This window comes from Rutidosis leptorrhynchoides, chromosome 10, assembly GCF_046630445.1.
Source record: "Rutidosis leptorrhynchoides isolate AG116_Rl617_1_P2 chromosome 10, CSIRO_AGI_Rlap_v1, whole genome shotgun sequence".
Lineage (NCBI taxonomy): Eukaryota > Viridiplantae > Streptophyta > Magnoliopsida > Asterales > Asteraceae > Rutidosis > Rutidosis leptorrhynchoides.
Window position 1 is genome coordinate 109,815,393 of NC_092342.1, and position 26,793 is coordinate 109,842,185.

Consider the following 26,793-nt stretch of genomic DNA (forward strand, 5'->3'; position numbering starts at 1 on the left):
CGATGTTAGACGTAAACATTTCAAATTCCAAGTGGGTAACCGCGTAACGTTAAAAGTCACACCTTGAGAAGGTGCAATCCGTTTCGGGAAACATAGAAAGCTAAATCTGCGATACACAAAACCTTTTAAAATCCGGGGGCGTTTTGAACCCGTTACTAGCCGTTTAGATTTTCTGACACGTTTGAGTCTCCGTTCATCCTACATTCTATGAATCAACTTACAGAAGTGTCTTACGAAACAAGAACTTGTTATTCCTTTCGATGAGCTTACTATCGATGACAAACTTCACTTTCTTAGGAGGACCGGTTGAATTATAAATCGTGAAACCAAACTTTAAAACAACGTAAAATCCCAAATGTCAAGGTTCATTGAAATGCTCAAGGAAGTACCTTCACTTATCCGTAGAATTGACAACGCAAGATCTCGAGGGAGAAACAACGACTACAACTTCCAACTAAATTTCGGGACGAAATTTCTTTTAAGGTGTAGGTAATGTAACATCCCGCATTTTTCCGTTAAATTATTTTAACGCCCTTCTTTTTTTTTTAGATAATATCTTCCGTTATCTAAATTCGTACCTTTCGTTGACTAACGTTCTAATATTTCCGTTATTTAATTATAACATCACTCGTTTACTCGAGCGTTTTTAAAATAATTCGTTTGGTTAATTCTCGCACCCGACTACAAACTTGAGGGACTAAACTTGCCAAGAGGGTAAAGGGATGACTAGGTCAACTAGTCAACCTTCACCCTCCTCCATTCATTTCACCCTCCCCATTTCATTACTTCCATTTTTATTCTCTCAAACCCTCAAACACAAAATCATCATCTAAATTCGATCTAGGAAGCTTGCAACAAAGCAAATTACATATTTGGAATCCTCTCTTCATCCTCTACAATTTGATACCAACTTCATCTCGTTTGGGTAACATTCTAAAACTCTAGATTTTCTCAAATTAGTGTTTTTGACTTGAAATGGTGTTAGTTAGTGTCTATGGCTCGTGTCTAGCATGAATATATGATTTATTTGCTCCATTTGTTGATTTGAGTAACTAGTTTGAACATTTGAAATGGGTGTTCTTAATCTTGTATTTTGTGTGATTAAATGTTGTTAAATTGTTAAAGTTCTTGTTTTAATTGTGTTACTAGTATCACTAGCTTCGTTTTGATGTATAGGTTGATTAAGAAAACTTCAAACACATGAGTATTGATTTTGTGAGTTTTGGTTAGGGTTTGATAACTCTTAAAATGGACTTTTAATGATTTGAATGCCATGAAATATTGTTGGTAAGTGTTTGGTTGGATTGTATGCTTGATTACCTTCGAAACGGCATATCATACATGTAAATTAGTTGCCCGAATCATGAAATGCATTTTGCGAACTTGAGACTTTGATTATGAACATTTAATGATCACTTGACGAGTTTTCGGCCATTGTAAATGATGTCATTGTTTGATGATATGTGTTTAGTTGTATTCCTTGTCAAAATACATTTCCGATGACATAAGATACATGCTTTAATCGTTTGCGGATCATAAATTGTGAATGTTTGATATTTGGTTCGTGCATTTGTGTGATTTCAGCAAAGCAGGCCTGAGTACCATTTTGGACGCCGTCCAACCTTTGGGACGCCGTCCAGTCCTTTATTGCTTGACGCCGTCCAGCCTTTTTGGACGCAGTCCAGATGGCCTATCAGGTGCTGTCCAACTTGGTCTTTTTATGAAAAATGTTTGTTATGCTATGCACCTCCGATTCACATGTAACTTGTTCTAACATGCTCATATATGATTAAAAACCTCAGAAAAATAGTTCGAGAGGTTGACTTTTTTGTTGACTTTGACCCGACTAAGTTTGACTTTTAGCCAAACTTAACCGGATACTTATGCAATCTTTCTAACTTGCTTCTATACTAGTATCTTGCATAAAACTTGACAATTTGATTCACATGCTACATAATCGAGTCGTAACGAGCCATAGGACTAATTGAACACATTTCGCCCGACCTTGTGTCATAACCGGTTAATTAATACAACTTACTTGTTTAGGTCAAGGCTAAGCAACTTTCATGCACACGTTTACTTTATGAAGTACATTTATACTCGTGCACTCGAGGTGAGATCATAGTCCCACCTTTTCAACAACTTTTTATGCTTTTAAATAGTGGGCTGAAAAACATATACTTTGTTACATTTTGTACTACCTACTTTTATACATTGAACACAAGTACGATAAAACAAACATTCCACAGCGAGTTAGAACAAAAATCCTCAATTCGATTATCATTAGTTACACTTGCAGGGTGTAAGCAAGAACTTATATTGTGTGGCCATATGGGTTTGACAAACCCTCATTACGGACGGTTTGCTACCGTCTACGTATGAAATATATTTTCGTGAAACAGTGTATGTTCTAACACTATTGTGATGGGGTTCTATGGAAGGAAAAGTTAAGTCTCGATAATTGGGTGCTCGCGAACAAACTTTTGGAATGAAACTTTTGGATTATCAATTTTATGGAAATACTAAATCTTGTGATTCAAAAATAACGTTTATTACTACATCTTTGATTTCACCAACGTCTTTCGTTGACAGTTTTCTATATATTTCTCAGGTTCATACTTGGCTACTTGATACATGCTTCCGCAAACTTTGATTACTTGCTTGGGGTCAAGCATACATGCATACGCTAGTGATAGCACCTTTGGATTCAAACTTAAAGCATACATACTTACGTTATTTATAGCAACCGTGATTTTCAACATATTATGTCGCAAGTTATATCATTTATACATTATACTTTTGTAAACTTAAACTTGTTGTCGATCCGTTTGGTAAACTAAACTTTGTAAGTCTTGTACTTTTCAAATGAATGCGACATAATTTTGGTCAAATGCATACCATCTTGGGACTATGACCACGCAACGGGACCTAAGTAGCGGCGCCGTCAATGACGATTTTTCCGGGTCGCTACAGATGGTATCAGAGCGTTGGTTGTAGGGATCTAGGATGTGCATTAGTGTGTCTGACAGATGGTATCAGAGCGTTGGTTGTAGGGATCTAGGATGTGCATTAGACATATGTCTAGAATAAGCAATATCAATTTTCTCATCATCCGATATAACAAATTATTCATATTGAGCTACTAGTAGTTCAATTTTATTTTCAATGACTTGCACGTTTCGTTGATGAGTAACTATTAAACTATCCCATATTTCCTTTTCACTCTTAAGCATAAAGACCCTTTCATATACTTTCTAGTAAAGCATTAAATATGACTAGTTTAGATTGGTAGTTTATCCCTACATCTGTTTTATGTTCTTTGGACCAATTATCTTCGGGTATAATTATTCTAGTTTTCCTATCCTCACTTAGTGTGAATGGAACATACTCACCCTTAGTAATGATGTTTCAAATGTCTATATCTTTAGCACAGACATATGTTTCAAATCTTTGTTTCTAATAGCAAAATCCTTCACTCTAAAGTAGTGGAGGTCTTTGCATAGAGGAACCTTCACTATAGCTCAAGTTCTCAAATTTTTGTTCCATGATCAACTCAAAAGTTTGTAAAAATTAATTTTTATCTTAAAAATAGCAATTTTAGCAAAATGTTTAGAGCAACCGCATAGAGCAACCGCTTTGCTATAGTGTAATTTAATTAGTTTGTTCACAAGTATAATAAATATAAAGATAAGGAATAAGAGAACAAACACGGAGATTTATAGTGGTTCGGGAAGATGTTAACTAATCTTCCTTGATTGACTCCTCAATTCTAACGAATTGAGAGTTAGTTTCACTATGATGCTCCAAACTCGGTGGAGTGTCCGGATACAACACTAGCTCCTCGATAAGCCGTAACTTATGAACTCTTACGTCCCTTTGAAGAATTTACAATCACCAAATGCTCTTACCACAAGATCCAAATACTACCACTAGGTGAAACCTCACATATCTTCTAGATCCCTTTAAGAAGATAGTTTACACATAAACTCTACACTAAGTTTACAATCACTCTTGCTTGAATCACTCTAAATAGATTACAATAATATTTGAATGATATCAGTAAATGTACGGAAATGTAATTGCAAGAAGTGAATCTTCAAGTGCTCTAAGGTTTGGCTTTTATAGGCAAGAGAAATTCAAACCCGGATAACTTCGACTCACCTCACGGTCGACTGTGGGTCGACTGTGCAAGTCTCTGACTTCTGAATTTGTAGCCATTTGAGATCTTTAACTTTGTCATTTTCCCTTATTAGATGGCTACAATTAGATGCCAAAAACATCTGAAAAAACCTGCATTACCCCTTTTGTCTTGGATGTATTCTTTGAGGTTGACCTTGGCTTAAAAGAGGAAAATTGCATTGTACTAGAGGTGTGTCATTGATTTTCTTTTAAGGAAAATGCAAAAATTTGATCCTATGACAACCATAAACTTCCGAACTTCAAGTCACAAGTCTTCAAGCCTTTTGTCAACATTAGTTTTGCGAATATATGCACTCATTGGTTACTTTCAACCTTCCAAATTAGAACATCTTGTTTTTACATGAAGACTTAGGTAGTTTACATTAAACTCTTAAAAGCATGTAATTAATGCTTAATGATTAATCAAGTGGAGAGCATCTCTTTACATGGGACTTAATGACCATCTTAAGTGTTTCATTACTTTTTAATTTAGATTTAAAAAATATACCCTTTGAAAAAGAACTTTTAACCATACTTATGTGTTTAACATTAATCATAAGCTAAATGTGTCATTAAGGCGTCAATAAGTGTGATTAACCAAGATTAGTGTTTTAGCAACCAAAACTCATTTGAATATGAAGGATGCAACTATTCTAAGTATGTTTAAATAAGTTTTGTGAATTATAGATGCCCCGAATTAGTCAAACATTTTTCGATCAAAAATCTGAGAAGGAGAAACTGTGGTCGACCCACGGCTCACAGTAGAGTCGACCGTGTACCTTGTTTCATGGGACCAAGGTACAGGGCATCCACGGTCAAACCTGTAGTCGACCGTGGACCTAACCGTGCTCCTTCGGTATTTTTTAAATGACTCTTTTGACTTAACGGTTTTGTGTATTGGTCGTTTGCTAGAGATTGTGTAGGCTTGTGAACTTGTGATGTTCTATATGTTGTTTAAGCACACAAGACTTGGTGTCATCATCAAAACAAAGTGGTTAACATTTGAATATTATTACTGGATCACTAACTAACATGTCTAATTGACAACACGTCTAATAAGTTTTACCAGGAACACGTCTAATTGAGAACACCCTTAATTGGAACACGTCTAATTAAGAACACGTCTAATAAGTTACCAAGAACACGTCTAGTTAATTTATAGGACACGTCCAGTTAGTTAAATGAACATGTCTAATTGGGACACGTCTAAATAAGATACCAGGCACACATCTAATTAATCAAACACGTCTACTTTTACCAGTCTAGTTAACCAAACACATCTAATTTAATCTTAACACTAACATCCATGAGAAAATTAATAGAGAGTTGGTTAAAGTTAACGGGTTAGGATAGTAGTACTTTGAGTTAGGAATGAATTTGAATTAGGAATGAGTATTTTTCTCAAAGATAACTATACTTATAATTATAATAAAAAAAAGATAACTCTACTTTAGATATCAATAACTATTAACTTATATAAATAACCAAAAATTCTATAAAAATAGTACGATTACATAAAAATACATACAAGCTTTTACTGTTCATTCATTCATCTTCATTCATCGTTCGATATTCATTCAACTAGCATTTAATACAATCAAAATATCGTAATCGTAATCGATCAGAGGTAACTCTTTCTTTCTTTTTCTTTCTTGCTGTTTTCTTGTTGATGTTTGTTATGATGTAGCTTCTGTCAATTCGTTTTGTAACTAAATGAATATATATTTGAATCTTGAACCATAAGAACTACGTAGGAAGTTCTAGTCATTATAACAATTGGTTTGCTGGGTTGTTGTCTAATCTGATGAGGCATAGTACATGTACTAAGATCACATACGTGTAGCTTCTTCTTAATTGTTTTCAATTGTTTTTCTGTAACAACTCATCATATAATAACACTATAACACGACACACTCTTCGATTTATTCTATAACACAACCATTCGACTCTATAACACAACAAACACGGTTCACATGATTATACAACACAATTTTGAACATCATATAACACTATATAAACAACATATAAACATACTATAAACACACTATATATAACCTATAACCTATAAACCTATAAACCGTTACAACCAAGTAACTTCTAAACCTAGACCTAAAAAATGAAACATGCTTATACTTTTAACTGAAGGTGTTGTGTAATATTATTTTGCCTGTGCACACTATGGCAACCAAAAGAAAACCAAACAAAGTTTATTATATTTATGCCTGATTCAAAAACAAATATACCATACAAAAGTGCAGCGGCACATACATATACAAAGCATACAAGTGTGCAGCAACCAAAGAAACACATCACTGTACATCACTGTAAGGCCCTAAACCCAAGTGTACAGGTGTACATGAACGTCGAATAACCAAACTGAAACTGACAGCTGAGATGTAGCTTGTACACGCCGCGCACATATAGTGGTGCGCTCAGCACACCTAGCCTGCAGCAGAATCCTGCTTTTTGATAGTTTGAATTAAATGAAGGGCATTTTGGTCTTTTCACTTGAGGTCGGATGTGTGGCCATATTATCAGTTTGGGATCTAGTTTTGGATCATATTTCAAATCCACAAACACTCTCATTTCATTCTTAGAGAGAGAGATTTCTATAGAGATATTTGGTGATTTGGAGAAGAAGGAGCTTGAATCGATCAAAAGCTCGAGTGTTAAGGTTGTTCATCTCGCTTTTCGCTATGTTGTGGTGGTATTGATAAGTTCTAACTCCGAGTTTTCATAGTTTGATTTAGTGTTCATATTTGGGGTTTTGATTTGGGTGTTCTTGAGTAAACCCACTAGTTGATAATTGGGTGATTGAGCTAGTAAATGGTGTTGATAACCATTGTTGGTGGGTTTTGGGTTGGATGATGAAATTGATTAGTTGATAATCATGTTCGGGTGTTATCTCACTAGTTAACTTAGGTTATAAGTGATTAATTGTGTAAGCTTGCAAAATGGGTGTTTTGACTTGAGATTAGGTCAAAATGGGTTTTGTGTAAATTGATGCAAGTAATATGTTTTGATGATGAAACCTTGAGTAAAATGAGTTGTTGGAACATAATCACTAGTCGATTGTGATTATGGGTGTTTTCTGGTGAGATTTAACTTAGTCAAAGTGGGAGTAAGTGCTAATGGGTCGAAATTGCACTTATGGTGTTGATGTTAAAGCTAAGGGGTATAAAATACTATTAATTTTTACTATAAAATACTATTAAATACGATACAATTTTACACAAGATATTTATTTATTTAGAGAATGGATATACTTAAACCTTGCTACAACACTTATAGGCAGTGTACCTAATCGTACAATAGTATAGTTTTTAGTAAGTCCGGTTCGTTCCACAGGGAATCTTTTTAAACAAAGCTTAACGCTATATTAGTTTACTTTTATAAAAATACAAATATATATATAAGTAATATTATTATTATAAAGGGGGTTTTTACCGTTTAATGACCGGTTTGTCGATTTTAAAACTTTAGTCGCAGTTAAAAACAAATGTAAAATATTAAATAATATAAGACTTAAATTAAAGCGTAAAGTAAATAACGATAATGAAATTGCGAATAATAAAAGTGCGATAAAATAAACTTGCGATAATTAAAAAGTACAATAATTAAAAGTGCAATTAAATACAATAACAATAAAAATGCGATAATTAGAAGTGCAATTAAATATAAAATAAAGGAAATTAAATATGAAATAAAAGAATTATGCTTATTTAAACTTCCGTAATCATGATGTTTGACGTGTTGATTTTAGTTTTATGCCCATGGGTTAATTGTCCTTTGTCCTGGATTATTTAATATGTCCATACGGATTTGTCCATAATAGTCCATCAGTCATAAATATAAAGAGCGAAAGCCTTCGTCAAATTATTCTTATTCCCGAAGTCAAATATTCCAACTAATTGGGGATTCGAATTGTAACAAGGTTTTAATACTTTGTTTAATGAATACACCAGGTTATCGACTGCGTGTAAACCAAGATTTTACTACTTTGTTAACAATTACACCAATTACCCTTGAATGTAATTCACCCCTGTTTCAACAAGTCTATTAACTATTAATCCAGTTCCGTGTCCGGTAAAATGAATAATTATTGGTATTTATAGATATCCCGCCCACCGTATCCGGTCAAGCGTATGTGGTTATATATAGATACGTCGAATTATAAGTTTGTATATTAAATTAACAAGGTATTGTTTAGTTAATATAAAACCCATTAATAACCCATAGTCTAATTTCCACAAGTGTCGTTCTTTTATCCAAACCCCAATTATGGTACAAAGCCCAATTACCCAATTTTAGTAATTAGCCCAACATCATGATTACTTCGGATTAAATAAGCATAATAATAACTTAGCTACGAGACATTAATGTAAAAAGGTTGAACATAACTTACAATGATTAAAAATAGCGTAGCGTTACACGGATAGAATTTCGACTTACACCCTTACAACATTCGCTAACATACCCTTATTATTAGAATTAAAATTAAAATTAAAATTAAAATTAAAATATAAATATAAATATATACGATATAGATAGAGAGATTGCTATATGATTGATGAAAAATGCTCAGAATTCGGTTGGCTTTATAGGGAGTTTCAAAGTTTGGGGCTCCGCGACTCGCGGCATTTTTGGCCTTCAAACTCCGCGAGTCGCGGAGTTTGAGAATACAGCTCACATTCTTTGGAGTCTTTCTTGCCGACGATTTATTTATAAATATAATATATATATAATTAATTATATATTATATTATATTTATATACATAGTTAACTTGTAATTTTTAGTCCGTTGCGTCGAGCGTTGAGAGTTGACTCTGGTCCCGGTTCCGGATTTTCGAACGTCCTTGCGTACAATTTAATATCTTGTACTTTGCGTTTTAAATCTTGTACTCTTGTAATTTCGAGACGTTTCTTATCAATAATTGGAACCTCTTTTATTGTCTTTTGTACTTTTGAGCTTTTTGGTCGTTTGCGTCTTCAATTCGTCGAATCTGTCTTTTGTCTTCACCTTTTATTATTTAAACGAATATCACTTGTAAATAGAACAATTGCAACTAAAAGCTTGTCTTTCTTGAGGAATAATGCTATGAAATATATGTTCGTTTTTAGCATTATCAAATATTCCCACACTTGAGCGTTGCTTGTCCTCAAGCAATATCGTCTTGAAATACTAGAATCACTTCTTTATTCTTCACACTTTGTACATCAGTGATTTCTATACGGTGGTATAAACAATGGTAGTAACGATATGGTTTACAGTCCCACATGACTATAAAAATTTAGATCCATTAAGGAAATTGGATCTTTATGAAAACATTTGATCTTTTGAAAATTAAATTTAGTTTTTACCCTAGATAAGTTTTCCAGAATAACCCTTTACCGGTGTTTGCAAAATATTTTTGTGGGTTTGGTGGGTTTCAGATTTGAAAATTTTAGCTCAAAACTTATGGTTTTGTGTCACCCACTTGCTAACCTTGTATTTGGAAAGCAACACGTCCAGTTTACTTGTCCCGTATATTACCTTTCGATAAACTACCGTCCGGTTGTAAAGGAAAGCGTTGAACAAGCAACTGTTAAGGCAATGTCTAATGACATGCATTTGATTATGGTCTATAACGTGTCGGACGCAATTACTATCCTTGGTAGGAGCAATAGTAAAGCTCACCCTTATGATTTTTCGGTCTGGCACAAGGTCCTGTCTTTGACCACTATGCAACCACCGTTCTTACGGTTGACACCCGATTTAGTTCAGGTGACCTAATGAATTCCAGGTGAATTCCTAGGATTTTACGTTCAATGGTAATGAACGCATTGAAAATAGGGTTTTCAGAAAACAAATCGGTTTGTAATTTTGATCAAAATATTTTCTCGTTCAAGCTCGAGTTTAGATATCATTGAATTCCATGAGTTTGTAATTCTCAATCTTTAAAGTCAATCTCAAGGATTGAGTAATATTAGGCTTAAAAGCTGATTTTTGATCTTTTAAGAAGATTATCCTTTCTGGGGATCTGATTCATTAGTCTTATCCAGCTAATTTGCATAGTGCCTCCCCATTGTACGAGATAAATCCTTCTCATGGTTAGGATAAATCTGACCACTTGGCGACCCTGTTTAATGCTGAGGTCCGTGGATTTCCTGCTGATTTTAGTGATGACTTTTCTAGATTTTTCGTCAACCTACAGCTGGTCTGGACGACAACTTCTTGACCTAAATCAAGAAGCGCGTTTCTTTTTCGGAAGACTTTACTTCCTTTTAACGATGGAATTAATTCATCGTGTAGATCCATCTTTCTTACAGTAAATCAGGTAAAACAGTTTAGTTTAGTTCAAAGCAAAAGTATTTTCAGTTATTTGTATAAAAATATGTGACATATGTTTAAGATAACTTGGTAAATTTTCCCACGCTTGGCTTTTATTTTCCTTTTTATCGTCCTCTATTCCATTTTAAATGAATTTTAACATTTTGGTTTGTTTCTCAATTTATGTCCTTTCCGAGGTTACAATAATTTCGATGTTAAAACCTAGTTTTATCGTTCATAAATATGTATAAACATGATTTTGAGTTCATTTAATTTTGTAAAATTTTACTAGAATTGGGTAGTCAGTATATAAGACTAGGGCTGTTCTTTATTATCAGAGAGCACTAGATTCTAATACAACTACTACTTTACTAGTATTTCTAATGATAACCAAGTGTATAAAGTAAAAATTTTAAAAATCCGAAAGAATTTAACCCCTTCCCACACTTAAGATCTTGCAATGCCCTCATTTGCAAGAAATCAGTAACAATTTAAATTATTGAGGGTGATTTGTGTGAAAATGATTAAATTTTACCAAAGTTTCCAAACATATTGGCGTTTGTTTGCTAAATGATAAATTGTGCACATCATTTGTTCATTCTGTCTCGTTGTTATTTCACATATATTTTGCATCTTGTCGTCAAAATTAGTTGCTTTTGCTGAACTTAATGCCAGTCTTTGAAAATGCGTTGTTTTACCCTCTGTACAAGTAATTCCCTAATTGGCCCGGCCAATTCTACAGCTTCTAAGGGTCCCCATTCTATGACCCTCGGTACCTCAACAACCTTAGAATGAAGAGTATGCAAACCCCTTTGGTATTTTGGATAATCTATCCAAAGTCTGTCAAATCTCAGGTTCGGGTGCAAATCTTCCAAGTGCATATCAGAAAATGTCATGACTGGATGAGGTATATCTTGCTTGTAGTAGTTATCCACCTCCTGTTGTTCCGCATTCTCAGCAGGAGCATTGCGAGCTTGGGATGAAGATTCACCCCTTTCAGTCTGCAAAACACATCAAACACAATTTTTGTGCAACCAAATATGCATTAGTGTCAGCAAAATCATAAATCAAAATAATTACAATGACATGATCAATTTATATCAAACTTAAGCTCATTTTCATATTTTCATCAAATCTACACTTTTTCAAATAAGCATATACGAAAATGTTCGCCAAGTTCATAAGCATTCAACTCAAATAACATGTCAAAATAATCATTACTAGCAATTAAACAAGTTTTAAATGGCATTATCTCTCAAAAATCAAGTTCATGAATTTTAGACTTGAAAAAGTCCACTTTAATTCTCAAAATCATGTTTAGGCTCAAAGTTTGGATCATTTAACTACCTAAACATGTTACACTACTTAATTTAGCAACAATTCATGACAAAAAATCGGCCATAACCTGTTTATATCAAAAAGCCCCAAATTTGCTCAAGAACACAAACCCTAGATTACTCAAAATTTGAATTTTAAGGCTTCTAATCATGTTAAACAACATCAATCTAGGTTATACAAGCATAATACATAAACAATTTAAGCCTAATTACATTAAAAAGCATCAAAATCAAATCGGGAAAAAAAATTGCTCAAGAACACTAATTTCGGATTAAATGGTGTTTAGGTGTAGAAATTTACCGTTTTTCTTGAGTAATTCCTTGATAGCATCCTTCTCAACATGATTTTAGTAAAAGATTTGGTGATTAACGGTTAAAAATTGTGATTTTGGGGGTGTATTTTCGACTTTTTTCGGCAGTTTGTTCGCAGTGTTTTGTGTTTGAGGTGTGCAACTGAGCTGTTCAAGCTCTTTTTATTTTTTCTGTAAATTGGTCCCTCCGCGAGTCACGGAGATTTCCCCTTCAAACTCCGCGAGTCGCGGAGTTTGGTATTTTTTTTTTATAACTTATACTAATTAAAACAATTAAGTAATTAATTTTAAAATTTTCTTTCCCTTGTTATTTAGGACGAGGTCGTTTCGGATCGATGTCCTAGTCCGTCCTTCGACAAAATTTTAAAATTTGTCTTTTTGTAGCGATTGTTTTAAAAGCTAAGATTTTTGGGTTTTTTAATGTTTTTGGCATACTTTAAATCAATAAGATTAAAAATAATGATAATAAAAGTTCTCGTCCCTCCCTCGGGTAAAGCAATTTCGGTTCAAAGACCTAGTCTTCAACTTACGACGAATTTTAAAAATCATATTTTTAACTTAATGAGATAAAGTAAATTTTTTATTTTTTTTTAAAATTCACACAATTTAAATATAAAATTCAAAATTAATATTAAAAATTCACACCAACTTAAAATTTAAAATGCATAAAATTAAAATTCATATTTTAAAAATTAAAAATTCACACCAAACTTAAAATTTAAAATGCATAAAATTAAAAATTCATATTTTTAAAAATTAAAAATTCACATCAAACTTAAAATTTAAAATGCATAAAATTAAAATTTTATATTTTAAAAATTAAAAATTCACACCAAACTTAATTTAAAAATTCATATTATAAATTCACACCAAACTTATATTAATTTTTTAAATATTTACAATTTTAAATATATTGTTTTTACAAAGTTTACGATATTAATTTAAGATTTAAATATTAATTTTAAAAACATGGTAAAAATAAAATTAAAAATCTTTTTGGCTTTTTATCCCACTTTAATCAATCAAATATTATCAAAAACATGCGCCCCTCTTTTCGGTAAAGTAATTTCGGTTCCAAGACCTAATTTAACTCATGACGAATTTTTGAAATATTTTAGGTTGATTGATTAAAGATATTTATACCTTAAGAATAAACGTTAAATTTCGCAGTGATGTAATAAATTTTTGAATGATATCAATAATTTCGGTCGCCAAACCTAATTTTATTCAATACCAATTTAATACTTTATAGCGAACAAATTAGCGTTTATTATCAAAAGGTTAAAAAAATAAAAAAAATAAAAACTGTACAGACATACCTGTGAAATAGATTTCTTAGTTATATGATCTATCCCATTCATAAGATAGTCGGTTTAATTGGTTTTCCATGGCTACATAGGCGTAACCTCGAGCATTCAGTGTCTTTTCTTCTAAACATATGAACGGTCCGTCTCTGCATAAAGTAACAAATTCGGTATTTGAATAGTTTGATTATTTGAACATTTACCTCCATGTGACCATTTTTCGCATTTGTGACATCTTTCTAGGTGTCGTGCTCTTCTTTTCGCTGCGGATTTTGATTTTCCTTTACCAAATTGTAACTTATTATCTTCGCATCTGGATTCTTTTCTAACTCCGTCTATTCTTTCTCTGATTACTGATACTATTTCACTCGGTAGTATGTCATTATTACGTTTAGTGATCAAAGCGTGTAGCATTAGACCATGGTTTAGTTCACAGGCAGTCTTCATTTTGTAAAAACTTAAAAAAAATAAAAATTCAGAATGGGGGGAGAAGACTAGTTCTTTAGGGTCTGCTAGGGAAAGACCATTCGGGTTTCATTTTCGACAACTACACGAAAACAGACAATCTAACTCTAACAGAAATACATAAACCCCTTGATTCTCCCCACACTTAGTTAGCTGTGGTGTCGAAATTGTGATTAACTTCGTTGTCGACTTCCATCGGACTATGTATGTAGTGTTTAACTCTGTGACCATTAACTTTAAATTCAATCCCATTTGAATTTATTAATTCTATCGTTCCGTATGGGAAAACTCTTTTGACTATGAATGGTCCAGACCATCTTGATTTCAATTTTCCAGGAAATAGCTTGAATCGTGAATTGAAAAGAAGAACTCTGTCTCCTTCTTTAAATTCTTTTGAACTTCTGATTCTTTTATCATGCCATTTCTTCGTTCTTTCTTTATAGATTAACGAATTTTCGTATGCTTCATGTCTTAATTCTTCTAATTCGTTTAGTTGACTTAATCATAGACGTCCGGCTTCATGTAAATCAAGATTACATGTCTTCAAAGCCTAAAATGCTTTATGTTCAATTTCTACTTGAAGATGACATGCTTTTCCATAAACAAGTCTAAAAGGTGTGGTTCCAATTGGAGTTTTGTAGGCTGTTCTAAAAACCCAGAGTGCATCCTCCAATTTAATGGACCATTCCTTCGGATTTGATCCTATGGTTTTCTCTAGAATACGTTTTAAAGCTCGGTTGGTATTTTCAACTTGTCCACTTGTTTGTGGATGATATGCGGTGGAGATTTTATGAGTTACTCCATATCTTTTAAGAACTTTCTCAAGTTGATTATTACAGAAATGAGTTCCCCGATCACTTATTAAAGCTTTCGGTGTTCCAAACCTTGCAAAAAGACGTTTTAAAAAGTTGACTACAACTCGTGCATCGTTAGTTGGGAGAGCTTGTGCTTCCGCCCATTTAGATACATAATCAATGGCTACGAGTATATATAGATTATTATGAGATTTTGGAAATGGACCCATAAAGTCAATACCCCAAATGTCAAATACTTCACATACTTGGATGACATTTTGTGGCATTTCATCACGTTGACTTATTTTTCCGGCCCTTTGACAAGCATCACAGGATTTGCAAAGAAGGTGTGCGTCTTTGTAAATTGTAGGCCAATAGAATCCAGCATCATAAACTTTTCTTGCTGTTAGTTGAGGCCCATAATGCCCTCCTGTTGGTCCTGTGTGACAATGGTTTAATATTTTACTGGCTTCATCTCCGAATACAAATCGGCGTATTATTCCATCGGGACAACTTTTAAACAGATGTGGATCTTCCCAAAAATAGTGTTTTATATCACTGAAGAATTTCTTTCGTCTTTGGTACGATAATCCTTTTTCAAGGAATCCACAAACTAAGTAGTTTGCATAGTCTGCAAACCATGGAATTTCTTTATAATCTATCTTCAATAGATATTCATCATGAAAGTTGTCTTGTATGGCCGATTCATTTAGAACTTCTAATTCGGGATTTTCAAGACGAGAAAGATGATCAGCGGCGAGATTTTCTGCTCCTCTTTTATCTCGGATTTCAATATCAAACTCTTGTAAGAGTAAGATCCAACAGATTAATCTTGGTTTAGCATCTTGTTTCGAAAATAGGTATCTAAGAGCAGAATGGTCGGTATAGACCAATGTTTTTGCTAGAACGAGATATGATCGAAATTTGTCAAAAGCAAAGACAATAGCAAGGAGTTCTTTTTCAGTAGTTGTATAGTTCGTTTGTGCTCCTTGTAACGTCTTACTAGCATAATATATAGGTTGAAATCGTTTTTCAATCCTTTGTCCTAAAACGGCTCCCATTGCAAAATCACTTGCATCGCACATTAGTTCAAATGGTAGATTCCAATTTGGTGTTATCATGATCATCGCATTAGTGAGTTTTTCTTTAAGAATATTAAAAGATTTGATACATTCATCTGAAAAGATGAATGGAGCATCCTTTTCTAGGAGTTTATTCATAGGAGTGGAAATTTTAGAAAAATCTTTTATGAAACGTCGGTAAAAACTGGCATGCCCTAGAAAACTCCTAACTCCTCTAACATTGGTAGGATGTGGAAGTTTAGCAATTACATCTACTTTAGCTCTATCCACTTCAATTCCTTCTTTTGAAATTTTATGACCAAGAACGATGCCTTCTTTAACCATGAAATGGCATTTCTCCCAATTAAGTACTAGATTTGATTTTTCGCATCTAATTAGCATACGTTCCAGATTAACTAGACATGATTCAAATGTACACCGAAGACTGAAAAGTCATCCATGAATACTTCCATGCATTCTTCTATCATGTCGTGAAAAATCGCCATCATACACCTTTGAAAGGTTGCAGGGGCGTTGCAAAGTCCAAATGGCATGCGTTTGTAAGCAAAAGTACCATAAGGGCACGTGAATGTGGTTTTCTCTTGATCTTCGGGTGCTATTGGAATTTGAAAATATCCGGAAAATCCATCTAGAAAACAATAGTAACTATTTCCGGCTAATCTTTCCAACATTTGATCTATGAAAGGTAAGGGAAAGTGATCTTTTCTGGTGGCGTCATTTAATTTTCTATAATCAATACACACACGCCATCCTGTTACAGTCATAATAGGAATAAGCTCATTTTTCTCATTTGTAATGACAGTCATGCCACCCTTCTTAGGCACGCATTGAACTGGGCTTACCCATGGACTATCAGAGATTGGATAAATTAGACCTGCATCTAGCAGTTTAATAATCTCTTTCTTAACTACATCTTGCATATTAGGATTTAGTCTTCGTTGGCGTTGCACATACGTTTTATGACCTTCTTCCATAAGGATTTTATGTGTGCAATACGAAGGACTTATTCCTTTAATATCATGAATCTTCCATCCAATGGCTGGTTTATGAGCTTTCAACACAGAAATGAGTTGTGATTTCTCATTTTCAGTAAGAGAAGACGATATTATTACAGGTAATTCAGATTCACCATGTAAATAAGCGTATTCCAAATGGTTTGGAAGTGGCTTTAACTCTAATTTTGGAGGTTCTTCTATCGATGATTTATATCGATATCTGTCTTCTTCTTTTAGCATTTGAATTTCTTCTGTTGTTGGTTCATATCCATTAGCTATAAGTGTAGCTAACATTTCAGCTTCATCAATTGGTTCATTACCTTCTCCTAAAGAACATTCTCCTGTTCCTTGTAATTCTGGAAATTCTTCTAATAATTCTGCATGTGCATCTATAGTTTGAATATAATAACATGTATCATCTACAGATTGCGGTTGTTGCATTGCTCTATCAACTGAAAAGGTAACACTCTCATCCTCTATACTTAAGGTCAATTTCTTACCGAACACGTCTATCATTGCTTTAGCCGTGTTTAAGAATGGTCTTCCTAATATGAGAGGAACTTGAGAATCTTCTTCCATGTCTAAAACAACAAAATCTACTGGAAATACTAAAGTACCAACTTTAACTAGCATGTTCTCCCTTATCCATCTAGGATATTTTATTGATCTATCGGCTAGTTGTATGCTTATTCTGGTTGGTTTCAATTCTCCAAGGTCTAGTTTAGCGTATAGTGAATACGGCATTAGATTTATACTAGCACCTAAGTCTGCCAATGCTTCTATTGAACTAAGACTACCCAGAAAACATGGAATTGTGAAACTTCCTGGATCAGATAATTTTTCTGGTATCTTATTCAACAGCACTGCTGAACAATTAGCATTCATAGTAACAGCCGAGAGTTCTTCCATTTTCTTTCTATTTGAGATTAGATCTTTCAAGAATTTAGCATATCTAGGCATTCCTAAAATCACATCAATGAAAGGAAGATTTACATTTATCTGTTTAAACATATCCAAGAATTTGGATTGCTCGGCTTCAAGTTTCTCTTTCTTCATTTTACTCGGGTAAGGAAGTGGTGGTTGGTATGGTTTAACATAAGGTTTAGCCTTAACTGTGTTATCTTCATTAACCTTTTCAACTACCGGTTCTTTTTCCTTATCTTGATCAGGTTATGGTTCTTGTGGAGTAGGAATAGCTTCATCAGAAGTTACAGGTATTTCAGGTGGTTTAAGTGTTGTACCACTTCTTGTGGTAATGGCTTTAGCTGTTTCATTCCGGGGGTTAGCATTTGTATCACTAGGTAGACTTCCCGGTTTTCTTTCACCTATTAACCTTGCTAGGTTACTTACTTCTTGTTCCAAATTTTGAATAGAAGCTTGTTGATTTCTAAATGCTTGAGCATTTTGTTCATTAGTTTGTTTTTGAGATGTGAAAAACTGTGTTTGAGTTTCAACTAGCTTCGTCATCATATCTTCTAAATTCGGCTTTTTATCATCGGTTTGTTGTGGTGGTTTGTTTTGAAAATTAGGTCTTTGCTGATTGTAAGTATTATTGGATACTTGTTGATTGCTAGGACCTTGTTGGTTGTTGTATGGAATATTTCTGTTATAGTTCTGATTTTGATTGTAAATAGGTCTTGGCGGTTGATAATTATTCTGATAATTATTTCCAGGCCTTTGGTTTATGTATGAAATATTCTCTCTTTGTTCCATTGTTAATTCAATACTGAGACAATCTTTTGTCAAATGTGGTCCTCCACACTGATCACAACTAATTCGTATTGAGTGAATATCTTTAGTCATCTTTTCCATTCGTCTCTCCACAACATCTATCTTTGCGGAAATGGAATCTAAGTCATGGCTAGAATCGGCTCTAGCTGCTTTAGATGATCTAACGATATCTTTTTCTTGGTGCCACTCATGTGAGTGGGAAGCAGTGTTATCAATAATTTTGTAAGCATCAGTTTCGGTTTTCTTCATAATAGAACCACCAGCTGCTATATCTATGTCTTTCCTTGTAGTGATGTCGCATCCTTGGTAGAATATTTGTACTATTTGACAGGTGTCTAAACCATGTTGCGGACATCCTCTTAATAACTTTCCATATCTTGTCCACGCCTCATATAGAGTTTCATTCAGTTTCTGTGTGAACGTAACAATTTCTGTTTGAAGTCTTACGGCTTTAGATGCAGGAAAGAATTGTTTAAGAAATTTTTCAACTAAAACGTCCCATGTATCGATCGCCCCTTCAGGTAACGATTCCAACCAATCTTTGGCTTCTCCCTTTAAAGTCCAGGGAAATAACATGAGATATATCTGTTCATCCTCAACTTCTCGAATTTTAAATAGTGTGCAGATCCTATTAAAGGTACGTAGATGTTCATTTGGATCTTCCTTCGGCGCACCACTAAATTGGCATTGATTAGTCACCATGTGTAGAATTTGTCCTTTGATTTCATAATCTGGCGCATTAATGTCTGGATGAGTAATTGCGTGACCTTGGCCAGTGCGTTTAGCTCTCATTCGGTCTTCCATACTTAAAGGTTCCAGATTCTCCATAATTGAATTTGTTGAATCGGAATCACTAGAGGATTCTGATTTAATGGTTCGTTCCTTAACAATCTCTGTTTGAATGATTGGTGGTTCCGGAGGAAAGTTTAGTGGTTCAGGATCTACGAATCGTTCCTGAATATTCTCCGGATTCTCAATTGTGAGGTCGGGTTCAAAAAATGGATTATCGGAAATTTGAACTGAAGTACTTGGGAGACTGGATGACGATTATAAAGAAAAATCAACGGCAGTAATATTTGCTAAATGTCTTGATCTAGTTACAGGTGGTGAACGTACAAAAGGTGGTGAACGTCTTGCTCGGTGCATTCACTGAATATCCTATTAGTTTTTAAAAGGAAAGAAAAATTATAATAAGTTATCCAATCAATAGACTTTTCTGATTTTGCCCACGTTTTGAATAGCCAAAAGATGCAGCAGAGGGGCAGGATTCGTTTGGTCTCAATATAATTGAGGACTGTTTGGCTCCAATAACCCGGTCCACGTACAAATCCAACTATTACTACGAACCAGAAAATTTTGAGGTCTATCAATTTAACCACTTAAAATAAATTTTCGTAATTTTAAGAAATTTAGATAAGAAGTAGAATAAAAATCTATGTCCTAAAACTAGAATAGCGAGAAATAAGAAAGAAAAAGAGTTCGTCGGAAAAAGGTCGAAAAAGGAAAATGGTTGAAAAATAAAAGGTGACGGAAAAATAAAAGAAACTTATAAAACTTAAAAACACTTGACTAACCTAACCTTATTACTACAACTAACTTAAAATTATAATCGCAAATTGAGATTACTAATTGGAATGATAATTGATACATAGGTAAAAGTCGTCTAAAAATATTAAAGCTTACAAGAAAAACTAAATCCCAAATGGAAACAACTTAAAAAGAAACTAAAACTTAAAAAGGCGTCGCAAAATTCTAAAGCACCTAAATCTTAGTCTAAAGAAAAAGCACTTAAGGAATTCTACGGCAAAGCCTAAAAATCTAGAAGTAAAAATAACTATGGCAAAAACTAAGTTTAAAACTAAATATGAGCGAAAAATACAAAAGTTACGCTAAAACAATTAAAAAGGGACAAAATATAAAAATATACAAAACGTTGTAAAAAGTACAATTTTTATAAAAATATTATTTTTATATTATTTATTTATTAAAACTATTAATTTTTCAATTTAATTAAACTTAATAAACTAAATATACAAATTAATTAAAACTTAAATTAAATACTAAATTAATTAAATATTTAACCCTAATACAAATTAATTAATAATAATTAATAATACTCCGTAATTAATGCCTGATTAGGGTTCTGGTCAGCTGTGTCAGACGGTCTCCACGACTTGCGGTATTCAAAGCAGCAAACCCTGCGACTCGCGGGGTTTCAAAATTCAACTGACAGGTTAAAAATTCGACGCATTTTTCTTTTTTCTTTTTTTCTGTTTTATAATTTTCTGTTTTATAATTTATGTTTATATCAAAATATTTGTATAATAAAAAAAAACTTATATTTAAAAACTTAAATAAAAATAGAACTTCTTTATAAATTTAAAAATATCTTAAAAATAGATTTATATATATATATAAATATTTTTTTTTCGGTTTTATATTTATAAAATATATATATAAAATAAATTAAATAAAACTTATATTTTTACAAACTAAAGAAACTTTATAAAACTTAAATATTTATCAAACTCCTAAAAATATATAAATTTTTTGTTTTTCTTTTTATATTTTCGAATATTTAAAACGTATTTTTATAAAAACGAAATTTAATAAAAGTAAACTAAAAATCTTTTTTTTTTTTATATTAGCGTTGCGCTTCCGGCGTTTAAGAGTTCCCCGGCAGCGGTGCCAAAAATACTTGATGTTAAAGCTAAGGGGTATAAAATACTATTAATTTTTACTAGAAAATACTATTAAATACGATACAATTTTACACAAGATATTTATTTATTTAGAGAATGGATATACTTAAACCTTGCTACAACACTTATAGGCAGTGTACCTAATCGTACAATAGTGTAGTTTTTAGTAAGTCCGGTTCGTTCCACAGGGAATCTTTTTAAACAAAGCTTAACGCTATATTAGTTTACTTTTATAAAAGTACAAATATATATATAAGTAATATTATTATTATAAAGGGGGGTTTTTACCGTTTAATGACCGGTTTGTCGATTTTAAAACTTTAGTCGCAGTTAAAAACAAATGTAAAATATTAAATAATATAAGACTTAAATTAAAGCGTAAAGTAAATAACGATAATGAAATTGCGAATAATAAAAGTGCGATAAAATAAACTTGCGATAATTAAAAAATACAATAATTAAAAGTGCAATTAAATACAATAACAATAAAAATGCGATAATTAGAAGTGCAATTAAATATAAAATAAAGGAAATTAAATATGAAATAAAAGAATTATGCTTATTTAAACTTCCGTAATCATGATGTTTGACGTGTTGATTTTAGTTTTATGCCCATGGGTTAATTGTCCTTTGTCCTGGATTATTTAATATGTCCATACGGATTTGTCCATAATAGTCCATCAGTCATAAATATAAAGAGCGAAAGCCTTCGTCAAATTATTCTTATTCCCGAAGTCAAATATTCCAACTAATTGGGGATTCGAATTGTAACAAGGTTTTAATACTTTGTTTAATGAATACACCAGGTTATCGACTACGTGTAAACCAAGGTTTTACTACTTTGTTAACAATTACACCAATTACCCTTGAATGTAATTCACCCCTGTTTCAACAAGTCTATTAACTATTAATCCAGTTCCGTGTCCAGTAAAATGAATAATTATTGGTATTTATAGATATCCCGCCCACCGTATCCAGTCAAGCGTATGTGGTTATATATAGATACGTCGAATTATAAGTTTGTATATTAAATTAACAAGGTATTGTTTAGTTAATATAAAACCCATTAATAACCCATAGTCTAATTTTCACAAGTGTCGTTCTTTTATCCAAACCCCAATTATGGTACAAAGCCCAATTACCCAATTTTAGTAATTAGCCCAACATCATGATTACTTCGGATTAAATAAGCATAATAATAACTTAGCTACGAGACATTAATGTAAAAAGGTTGAACATAACTTACAATGATTAAAAATAGCGTAACGTTACACGGATAGAATTTCGACTTACACCCTTACAACATTCGCTAACATACCCTTATTATTAGAATTAAAATTAAAATTAAAATTAAAATTAAAATATAAATATAAATATATACGATATAGATAGAGAGATTGCTATATGATTGATGAAAAATGCTCAGAATTCGGTTGGCTTTATAGGGAGTTTCAAAGTTTGGGGCTCAGCGACTCGCGGCATTTTTGGCCTTCAAACTCCGCGAGTCGCGGAGTTTGAGAATACAGCTCACATTCTTTGGAGTCTTTCTTGCCGACGATTTATTTATAAATATAATATATATATAATTAATTATATATTATATTATATTTATATACATAGTTAACTTGTAATTTTTAGTCCGTTGCGTCGAGCGTTGAGAGTTGACTCTGGTCCCGGTTCCGGATTTTCGAACGTCCTTGCGTACAATTTAATATCTTGTACTTTGCGTTTTGAATCTTGTACTCTTATAATTTCGAGACGTTTCTTATCAATAATTGGAACCTCTTTGATTGTCTTTTGTACTTTTGAGCTTTTTGGTCGTTTGCGTCTTCAATTCGTCGAATCTGTCTTTTGTCTTCACCTTTTATTATTTAAACGAATATCACTTGTAAATAGAACAATTGCAACTAAAAGCTTGTCTTTCTTGAGGAATAATGCTATGAAATATATGTTCGTTTTTAGCATTATCAGGTGTCTTGGGTATAAGCTAGAGTGTTTAGCTTATTTGTTTGTGAATTACTTAGGAGTTTTTGCATTGGACGATTTGGAGCTCAAGTAGGATTTCTTTTCAAGTAATCGAGGTGAGTGGAATATGTATACGTTTATGTATATAATTTGGTTGCTTGCATGCGAAGTGGTAAGTGACATCCGTTAGGATTCACTTTTCGTGGACCACAATTGATTTGGGAAAATATAGTGAGTGATATCCGTGTGGATAGCTCTTCGTTGGCTATATTCAGTTTGTAAACGTGGCGAGTGATTAACGTTTGACCTATCGCTCTTTGTCGGCCACGTGTGTATGTGTGTGTTTGGAATGTGGTGAGTGATATCCGAAAGGAATGACTCTTTGTCGACCACAATTGGAGGTGAGCATGTGACGAGTGATTAACGTTTGACCTATCGCTCTTCGTCGGTCACTTGTGAGTTTTTGGTTATGTGGCGAGTGATTAATGTTTGACTTATTGCTCTTCGTCGGCCACATGTGTGTTTGGGTAAGTGGTGAGTGTTATCCGTTTAGGGATTCGCTCTTCGTTGTCCACCTATCGTAGGATGGTTAGCGGTTTCGCTTTTCGTTGGCCATCCTTGTGATTGAGGTAAGTGCAAACGTTTCGGTTGCACTTTTCGTCGGCCTCATGGTGTGTAGTGATGAGTGGTTAATGATATTGACCTACCGCTCTTCGTCAGTCACGTACGCGTTACGATGGTTGGTGAGTGGTTAACGTATTTGACCTACTGCACTTCGTCGGCCACCATCGAGTCGAATGTCGACATTGTGTATATTGGGTTGTGTAAGTTCTATTAGCATTGTACGTATGATTTTTTGTTTATTGCGGTTTGCTAATGATATTGTGTTGTTTGTGTAGGTGTATGCAAGTAATTGGATTATGTATGTATGCGTATAAGTATTGCATTCACTAAGCATTAGCTTACCCTCTCGTTGTTTACATTTTTAGGTTCGGAGGCGGACGTGGCAAGGGAATGCTCGGGATTAGATGACTTCCCTTTTGATGCTTGCTTGGATTACTTTTGGTTTCGACTTAGGATTAGGTAGTTTATCCCCAAACATCATGCTCGTAGTCGTGTTTGGAACTTAAACTCATGTAGTCGAAAACTTGTATTTTGTACCAAAGTCGTAAAACGGCCGACGTGGGCCCGATGTCGTAAAACTTTTTTTATTATTGGAACGTGTTAGTTTTACTTATATTATTATGTTGTGAAAAGCTTTTAGTCCAAAGGTGTCGGGAAGCAAGAGATCTTTTTATGAAAATTGGAAAAAATGAACAGCGGGCTGCCAGGCCCTTTACGCGCCGTGCACAGGTGGAGCTGCGCGCCGCACACCCCATCTGGACAGTTCTGTTTTAAATTTTTTTTATTCTGCGTTTATGGTTGGTTAACGGGTTGGGTCGTTACAATCACTATAGAGCCCTCAATGGTATTTATGTCAGCAGGACCACAAAATGCATTGAACACAAAATGCATAGAACATAAAATGCATAGAACATAAGAAGATGCATAATAACCCACACGAACATATATACTAAAGATACTGGCTACTGCTGTCAAAAATAGAATATAATATGATAATAACAATATCAGAATATGATCGGTAAAGATACATTAACCTTAGTCCTGCTTCATTCCATAACAACAATAGACTATGACTTGTAAGGTTTCCTTCTTGATTCCCAACCATGTTCTTATTGTCATTAACAATAGTCTCACTCTCATCATCATTCTCATTGTCATCTAGATTCTCATTGTCATCAACAACATTCTTACTGTCATCAACATTCTCATTATTATCATCAACATTCTCATTGTCATTAACCAAACATATGTATGGTGAAATAATAACAACACAACCACTCAAATTAAGACCAAATCCCATGATGTAGTAACCATGGCAAATCAGACCCAATAAGCAATAATAATAGCAATGTTGACCTTAAAACTACCTATAGTGGAAATCATAACCCAAAGTACATTTGCATTGGCAAATTCAACCCAACACACAATTTCAATGATATTTTTGACCCATACCAGTAAAGTAGCAATGCATAAGACCCATCATCCATGTACAGTGGTAGATTTAACATAAAACCCTAAGGTAGCAATAACTTCTACCTAGATCACTAGCATAGAAAAATTTAGACTCAGAAACCTAATGCAAAAGCACAGTGGACCCAGTATATAGCAGCAGCAGTAATAATGACCCAAACTCCAGAAGTGTGACGACCCGGAAATTTCTGATTAAATTTAAACTTAATCTTTATATGATCTCGACACGATAAGCAAAGTCTGTTAAACCGAGTCTTAAAATTTTTTTACTGATTACATGAATTCGGTTAACCTTTGACTACTCTCGACGATTCACGAACATTGATGTGTATATAGATATGGTATCATAAATGGTAGTATATTTTATGTAATTACAAGTTAAAATTATAATAGCTATATTAATATTATTATCATTAATCTCAATATTATAATTATTAATATTAAGATTTGTAACATTAATATTATTATCTATATACATATGAAATTTGATAAGTAGAAGTTGTTATATTATTATGGTTAATATTATTATTAACAATAAAAATTAAAAAAAAAATATAACTAATAATATTATTCGTATCATTAATGATATTATTAATTTATTATCATTATTAGAATCAGTGTTAGATATGTTATTATTATCAATTGATAATATATAAATATGGAAATTGATATATATATATATAAAAATTAATATGTTATTATTAGCATTATTGTTATTAATAACATTATTGTTATACATTTTATAGTAATTAAGATTATTATCATTAGTAATAATATTATTATTACTATTATATTTTTATTATTATTAGTTATAATATTAAGAGTATTATTATTATATTTATATTTATTAATAAGATTAATTAAAATCTATAAATGTAAATATATAAATATAAGAGATATACAATTATAATATTTGATATACATAAATTGTAATATTATTAGTAGTATTATTATAATTAGTATTAATATAATTAGTATTATTAATTGCATTATGAATACTATTATTATCATCATATTTTTTTTATCATCATTATTATTATCTATTATCTATTATTATTATAATTAACATTAATATAATTATTACAAGTATTATTATTATTATTATTTATTATTATTAATATAATTATTATTAGTTATTAAAATCAATTATATAGAATATAAAAATCAAGGATTTCGTGCGAGTTTGTTAGAGGTATCAATCCAACTATTCTAAATTCGATTTCCTATCTTTAACTTGATTACAAAACAATCTCAATAAGGTAAACAACAAAATCAGTGGCCAGTCCCTTTCTCCTTTTATATTTTTATTTTTTTATTATTTTCTTCTGTATTTGATTTATACCTTGTAGACTCACCATTCTATATAACTATCAATCAAATTCAGTTATTAAGTATGTCATTCGAGTTTCACCATCAATTATCAAATAAAAACGACTACTGTATGGAAGAAGGAGGAGAAGAATTAAGAACAAAGATAGATAAATGATATATAAATATAAGATGGAATAATAACAGAAAAGCAAA